General features: G+C 47.2%; 1 pseudogene; it reads left to right on the top strand.

Annotated features, from left to right (window-relative positions):
* The first annotated feature begins 7,040 nt into the window (after positions 1–7,040).
* LOC101581503 lies at positions 7,041–7,902 on the top strand (annotated as a pseudogene).
* Positions 7,903–7,906: the final 4 nt, after the last annotated feature.

The raw sequence follows: 7,906 nt of genomic DNA, 5'->3' as shown, positions 1-7,906 counted from the left end.
AGCAGAAGCCCCAATACTATTATGGACTACTGGACTCTTTTAGAATATTTTGCTGCGTTCACACACCTATAATATTCAAATGCTGGAACTAAACAAAAAAAGGGGATACAGATGAATGTCCATTTTCTATCTGTGTATTCAAAGTGGTTAGGATAGATATATAGTTACATTCTCTTAATGAACAGAGGGATTTGTTCTAATGGTGTTTGTAAATAGGCTATCAAGTCCGCATCTTGTACAGCAATTAACCACTAAGAAGAATGTATGCAATGTGTTATTATTTTTTTCCTAAATTTATTTATTGATCTTATTTTATCTTTCGACTGTCTCAGCCCACCCTGAGGGTGGGGCTGGTGTGGCATGTGGTGCCTGGGATTGAACCACAGTCTCCTGCGCCTGCCTAAGCTTGCCTAAGCAGTGCTTTAGACTGCTGAGCTATCTCACTGGCCCCAATGTGTTAATTATTGAAACTGTCCTACCAATTTGGTTTGAAACTGTCTCATTGCTATTTGTTTCTCAATAAAATTATGGGGGGAAAAAGACTTAAACATACATCTTTCTCTTATGTTCCAGATATTTATTGTATTCACATCAAGTCAACATGAGGTCAGCAGTCAAATGATAATTTTCTTTGTTTTTTTTTTTTTTGGCGGACCAGAGATTGAACTCAGGCCCTTGCGCTTTGCGTTTATTCTACTGAGCCATCTCCCCGGCCCCAAATGATAATTTTGTAATAAAAGCTTGTGATATGTATGTAGCATACATTTATTTTTTAATTTTTTAATTTTTTTATTTTATAACTAAATCTTTTTTATGTGTGTGTGTGTGTGTGTGTGTGTGTGTGTGTGTGGCCAGCTCAGCCTACCAGGGGGCGGGACTGGCTGGCATGTGGTGCTGGGGGATTGAACCGCGGTCCCTGTGATTTGCTAAGCCTGTTCTAAGTAGGTGCTTTAGACCACTGAGCCATCTCTCCAGCCCTGTAGCATACATTTAGAGATGCTTAGTTAATGGAGATTTCATCATGATTGTTATGCTACACTACTGTGTATGACTACTGATGTCAAATGTTCTCTGTAAAATTAACATTCTACGGGGATTTAACTACTAGAATATCCACAGTTTATAAGAAATAACAGTTCTCTGGTCACACTTTGTATTTCAAGGTGCTTAGTACTCAGATAAAATTTTAATAATGAAGTGTATTGCTCCCAACTGTTGTAGCTCAAAAATCAGATGACAACGAGGCAAGTCCAAAAGTTAAAAGAAGCGCCTTATTTTCGCTGGTACCCAGCGGCGGTCTCTATGCAAGGTGCAGAGGTGCGCCAAGCATTGACAAGGGGTCAGTATTTAAGCTTGAAAACTGCAGAAACAGGGGAGGGGTGGAGAGGAAGAAGTGGCAGGGTCATTAGTTCATGGGGTGGTCCTGTGGGGTGAAGGTGCTGGGTTGGCAGTCATACAGAGTTCATTGAGATAAGGTTTGGGGAGCAGATATCATAAGACTTGAGTCATAGGGGTGAGGAATTGGGAGGAATTTGAGTTGGCAGTCAAGGGGTGAGGAATTGGGAGGAATTTGAGTTGGCAGTCAAGGGGTGAGGAATTGGGAGGGGTCGGCGCATACAGAACAGGAACTCGGTGAGGTTAGAAGGGCAACAAAATGGAGTCAATTTTGACAGGGTACAACACCAAGTATACTAATGTAGACCCAGGTTTTCCTGAAGAAGCAATTGTTATTAATTCCTATTTTATATCCCAATCTGCTCCTGACATTTAGGCCAACCTAAAAAGGCAGATCTCAGGGCTCCAAGCCCACAGGGAGACTTACTGAATCTGGCTTTCCTTGTCTTTGATACTAGAGACAAAACTTAACTACACACAAGTGCCAGCTTTTGGCTGTGACACTCGGGACTCCCACCAAAGCAGCACCTTGGCAAGGTAATGCTGAGCTGAAACAATGCTGCCATCTGAGGTTCTCCTGGAGCATGTTTCAATTGTGGCAAAGAAGGACACTGGGAACAAGCCTGCCCCAACCTGCAGCCACTACCAGGACCTGGTCCCTCTGTAAGCTTGAAGGTCACTGAAAATGTGACTGCCTTGTCCACCGGAGAGTGGGTAAGTCATCCAATCCCCTGTCCTCACAGGAGAACTTGCTGCAGCTGGAGTCATCAATACTTGACCTGCTCAGTCTTGCCATTGAAGGGGAACAATGGGACTTGGGGTCCATGGCCCCCATCTGCTGCGCATCTCAGGTAGGACACTTTTCTTGTTGACACGGGGGGGGGGCACATATAGTGTTCTTCCTGAGTTTTCAAGTCACTGTTTTAGATCTCCAGTCTCCGTAATGAGAGCTGATGGCCGACCTACACGACCCCTTCAGACAGGGCCCGTTCCCTGCTGACTCTAGACACTGTTTTTCACTCATAATTTCCTTGTGATCCCAACCTGCCCCACACTTGTCATGGGGAGAGATCTCTAAAAGCTCCACTTTTCTTTCACCTCTCTCCACAGTGCTCATCCTACAAACTCAATCTCAATGCACAGCCAACTCCTCCCTCCCTCTTCCCTAGTCAACCACATACTCTGGGATACTTCTAGTCCCTTCTTGTGCCACCCACACTATCCCTGCACTAGTTTGCCTCAGGGATCCCTCAGCCTTCCCATGTTCACCAATATCCAATAACACCTAAACAGCAATGGGGAATGAGGCAAATGGGCTTTTAAAGGCCCACTTCACCAAACTTAGCCTGCAGCTGCACCTGTTTTGGCCTCAGCTCTCTCCTGGGCTCTACCTAGACTTGGGGTACTTCCCAGGGCACCTACGTCCCTAAGTCCATTCGAGCCCATGTGTGGGAGACCTTTTCTGCTTCGCAACTTCCCTGCTCCTGATAACCTTCCTCCCATTGCTGACTAGATTCTTGTTCTATCTTTCCTCTGGCACCTGCTGTGACAACACACAGACACCTGCCTTCTACAATCAATAGATTACACTCAATTGGTGCCATTTATATTTCCTGAAGATTTAATATATCTTAAATCCTCTAATCCTACAGGATTAGATTCTACATGGACAGGTCCCCTCCTGGTCTTCCTTTCTCTTTTTTTTTTTTTTTTTTGCTTTAAACAATTTATTTAACTGAAATGGACTTAAGTTTGTTTCTGAAGTGACTTCCATTTATTTTGATACATCTTTTCCCCATGATGATTTACAGGATCTTCAAGCCAATATAAATACTTTATAAATATTTGAATTTTTGGGTATACACCTGCGCAATACCTCAGCAGTATCTTTCAGCAAGAAAATACTGAAGAGTAAAGGCTAGACACAATTACTGGGTACAGTGAAAATCTGCTGCAAATATTTCTGAGGTAAGAACTGGTCTTCCTTTCAACAGCAACAGCAGTACAAGTTGCCAGGCTGCCCTCCTGGTTCCACAGCACCCCAGACAACTCCACCCCACCCGACAACTCTGCTCTTTTCAATCCTGAGCTCTTGTTGCCTGAGTGGTCTTCACAGCTCATGCTGCCTATGCGACTCCATTTAACTGAGGGTTCTAAGACCCCAGCGTAATTCATGTATTGCTTCCCCATCTGGTTTGTAATTCCCTGCCTTCTGCTAGTCCTTTCATTTGCCGGAGACCTCTGGACCCTCTGCTCGGAAGACTTTCAGGTGTCACAGAAGGTTTCTTCAATCTCGGATGCAAGCCTTCACTAATGATCAACATCTTGTCCTGGCTGAGACACCTGGCACTAGCTTCTACACGGGCATGAACCATCATTCTGTCAACACTCCTTGCCCCAAGACAACACCTCCGTTCAGCAGGAAGCAGTCTAAGAGACACGTTGCCCCTTCAGAACAGCTGCAAGATGGAAATGATAGGTTCTGGCCCTAGTATAAATTGCTAAATTATTATGGTGGTCATCTAACATGGCTGAAGCCCTTAAAACAATAGCTTATCTTCCCAGAGACCACTTCCTCCTTCTCCCCCAACCCAGTCCTGGATATAATTTCCTCTCACCTTTCCTGCCCTACAAGGGACACCCCAATCAGCTCCTCAGGTGTCATTAAACCTGCCCCTCAAACTCCACCCCTAGCCAAATTCCATGAAAGTCTCAGCTTTCTTTGTCTTAGGTCAGAGGATTCCCTCCACATCTTCCCTGGGATTCTTTTCCTGTCTTTAGAGTTAATAAAGGCTTCTTTTATCTTTCCTGTCTCTTTAGTACACTGCCAAAAAACCTAACACCCAGCACTCAGGAAGCTGAGGTGGGAAGATCTTTTGGAGTTTGAGATCAGCCTGGGCTACAAAGTGACCTCAATGCCAGCCTGAACTGCATAACAAGATTCCGTCTCAAACAAACAAACAAACAAACAACCAAAAACGTAATCCTAGTACTTGGGAGGCTGACGCCGGAGGACTGCAGCACATTTGAGGTTAGCCTGAGCGACACAGCAACACCCTGTCTCAAAATGACACAACAAAAAGCATCACACTGGACATTCACCTCTGGTTCAGAATCGCAAGCCAGTAGAAAAGGAGGTTCTCAACAGAGGCCGCTGAGAGTGCTGCAGCCGCACAGGGAGTGCACATGTCCCCTCTGGCTGAAGAGAGAACAGCTTCCAAAAGGTGATGGACAAGGGTATTCTCGTGACTGTAGGCTCATTCCCGCCCGCGAAGAGCTCCTCCAAACCAACCTGGGGCCTCCCCTCTCCAAGGACACTGTGGTGTGTGTGTGCATGTGTGTGTGAGACAAGGCCCAGCATTTCCCAGAGCGCTGTGTGCGTCCCAGAGGCCTCACCCGCTCCGATTCCTGCCTCCATCATTGGGGCTCTCCTCTTCCTTCTCTTTTTTCCCCTTAGGAAGGTACCAGTTATGGGTTTAGGCCCTACCTAAACCAGTATGGCTTTTCTTCTTTTCTTAGATTTATTTATTTGGTACAGGGGGCTGGAGAGATGGCTCAGTGGTCTAAAGCACCTATTTGGAACAAGCTTAGCAAAGCCCAGGGACAGCGGTTCAATCCCCCAGCACCAGCTGCGCCCCCTGGTGGGCTGAGCTGGCCACACACACACACACACACACACACACTAAATAAATGTTAAAAAAAATATTTGGTACAGGGTCTTGCCATGCAAGTCGGACTTGTCAGGTCCTTGTGCTTGCCAGGAAGGTAGGTGCTCAGAGCTATCTCCCCAGTCCTGGCTCTTCTTTTAACTTTTTTTTTAAATTATTTATTTGTGTGTGTGTGTGTGTATATGTGTGTGTGTGGCCAGCTCAGCCCACCAGGGGGCGGGGCTGGCTGGCATGTGGTGCTGGGGGATTGAACCGTGGTCCCTGTGTTTTGCTTAGCTTAGCTTGCTCTAAGTAGGTGCTTTGGACCACTGAGCCATCTCACCAGCCCCTCTTCTTTTAACTTAAATGGAGCCACACAGATCCTATTCCCAAGTGAAGTCAGAGCCAGAGGTTCCAGGTGGCTATGGCTTTGGGGGGGATCCTATCTAGCCCCAAACATACCCTATTGATAGGCTCTGGCCCTAGTATGAATTGTTCAGTCATCATGGTGGTCATCTGATATGGCTGAAGCCCTTAACACAAAAGCCCATCTTCCCAAGGCCACCTCCCCCTTCTCCATCTCAGTCCGGGGTACAGTTTCCTTTCACCCTTCACGCCTCCTCAGGGAAGGCCCCAGTCAGCTCCTCAGGTGTGTCTAAACATCCCTCTAAACCCCACCCCTGGTAAAAGGCCACAAGAGCCTCAGCCTCCCTTTGTTCCAAACCAGAGACTCCCTTATCTTCCCTACATTCTCTGTGTTCTCAAAGAAAATAAAGCCCCTTTCCCTTTTTTTCTCCTGCCTGTTTCTCTGCTGTGCCAGTTACCTGAAAAAACCTGTCACCTATGATATGATGTACCAATTCTACACCAAGTTATGTACCTTTGAAATGCCATATTATAACTGAGCAAGGTAGCATATGCCTATGATCCCAGAGTTCTGAGAGACTGAGGCAGGACGATCAACAAGTCGAAGCCCCGCAGTGACTTAGCAAGACCCTGTCTCAAAATAAAAAATAGAAAAGGGTTGCGGATCTAACTCAGCACTATGGCCCTGGCTTTAAACCCCGGCACCACAGAAAGAAAAGCCATACACACGCACCGAACAACATATACAAACTTGCTCGTGGCGGCACTGACATGATAGCCCACACTGCGCTGCCCAAGGACAGCTGTGCAAGGATTGTACGATGGGGCACTTTGGCCACAGAAGGGTGTGGCCATGTGAGACTCAAATTACTGTTTTCTTTCTGTTGTTCTTTTTGAGACAGGGTCTCTCTATGCAATTCACGCTGGTTTTGAGTTTACTTTGTAGCTCAGGCTGGTCTCAAACTCATGATGATCCTCCTGCCTCAGCCTTCTGTGTGCTGGATTTACAGATGTGTGCCACCACAGCTGGCCATAGTAAGATACTTTAAGAAGCCTGTAATACCTGCTGCTCAGGAAGCTGAGGTGTGAGGATAGTGAGCTGTGAGCCCAGTCTGTACAACTTAGTGAGAGGGTCTGAATAATAATAGCTGGGCATGGTGGTGCACACCTGTAATTCCAACACTTGGGAGGCTGAGGCAGGAGGACTGCCACAGGCTCAAGGCCGGTCTGGGCTACACAGTAAGTTCCAGGCCAGCCTCAACTAGTGAGCACGATTCTATCTCAAAAAACACAACAACTTGGAAGTCTGAGGCAGGAGGATCATTGTGAGTTTGAGACCAGCCTGGGCTACAAAATTGCTCAAAGCCAGCCTGAACTGCATAGCAAGACTCTGTCTCAAAAAGACAAAAACAAAAACATACAAACCAAAAAGTACTACTGATAGGGCTGTAGGAGCTGGATAGTGCTTTGCTGCGAAGTTACTGTGAGAGGCCACGTTCAATCCACAGCACCAGCTTCAGGGAGGTGTCATTAACATTTTAGCCTTGCCCTCATGGCGCACCTCTCTGAAACCTACCCTCTTTCTATTTTATTTCTGATATTCAAAGGAAGTTTCACTCTTTCTGTCAGCCGGCCGAGATGCCAAAAGGGGAGAAGGCCAAGGGCAAGAAGGTGGCCCCAGCTCCTGCTGTTGTGAAGAAGGAGGCCAAGAAGGTGGTAAATCCCCTGTTTGAGAAGAGGCCAAAGAATTTTGGCATTGGACAGGACATCCGGCCCATGAGAGACCTCACCCGCTTTGTCAAATGGCCCCGCTACATCCGGCTGCAGCGACAGCGGGCCGTCCTGTACAAACGGCTGAAGGTGCCCCCTGCGATTAACCAGTTCACCCAGGCCTTGGACCGCCCAACAGCTACCCAGCTGCTTAAGCTCGCCCACAAGTACAGACCAGAGACCAAGCAAGAGAAGAAGCAGAGGCTGTTGGCCTGGGCAGAGAAGAAAGCTGCTGGCAAAGGGGATGTCCCCACTAAGAGGCCACTGGTCCTCAGAGCAGGTGTCAACACTGTCACCACTCTGGTAGAGAACAAGAAGGCTCAGCTCGTGGTGATTGCACGTGACGTGGAGCCCATCGAGCTGGTCGTGTTCCTGCCTGCCCTGTGTCGCAAGATGGGGGTCCCTTATTGCATCATCAAGGGGGGGGCCAGGCTGGGGCGTCTGGTCCACAGGAAGACCTGTACCACTGTCGCCTTCATACAAGTCAACTTGGAGGACAAAGGTGCGCTGGCTAAGCTGGTGGAGGCCATCAGGATCAACTACAATGACAGATACGAGGAGATCCGCCGTCACTGGGGAGGCAATGTTCTGGGTCCAAAATCTGTGGCTCGTATTGCCAAGCTGGAAAAGCAAAGGCTAAAGAACTTGCCACTAAACTGGGCTAAGCGTACTCTTGAGTTTTCTATACATAAAAACAATAAATTGTCCTTAATCCAGTGTAAAAAAAA

Source organism: Octodon degus, unplaced genomic scaffold (assembly GCF_000260255.1).
Source record: "Octodon degus isolate 3935 unplaced genomic scaffold, OctDeg1.0 scaffold00218, whole genome shotgun sequence".
NCBI lineage: Eukaryota > Metazoa > Chordata > Mammalia > Rodentia > Octodontidae > Octodon > Octodon degus.
The sequence above is the reverse complement of the archived record's forward strand: the minus strand, read 5'-3'. Positions and strand labels throughout refer to the sequence as shown.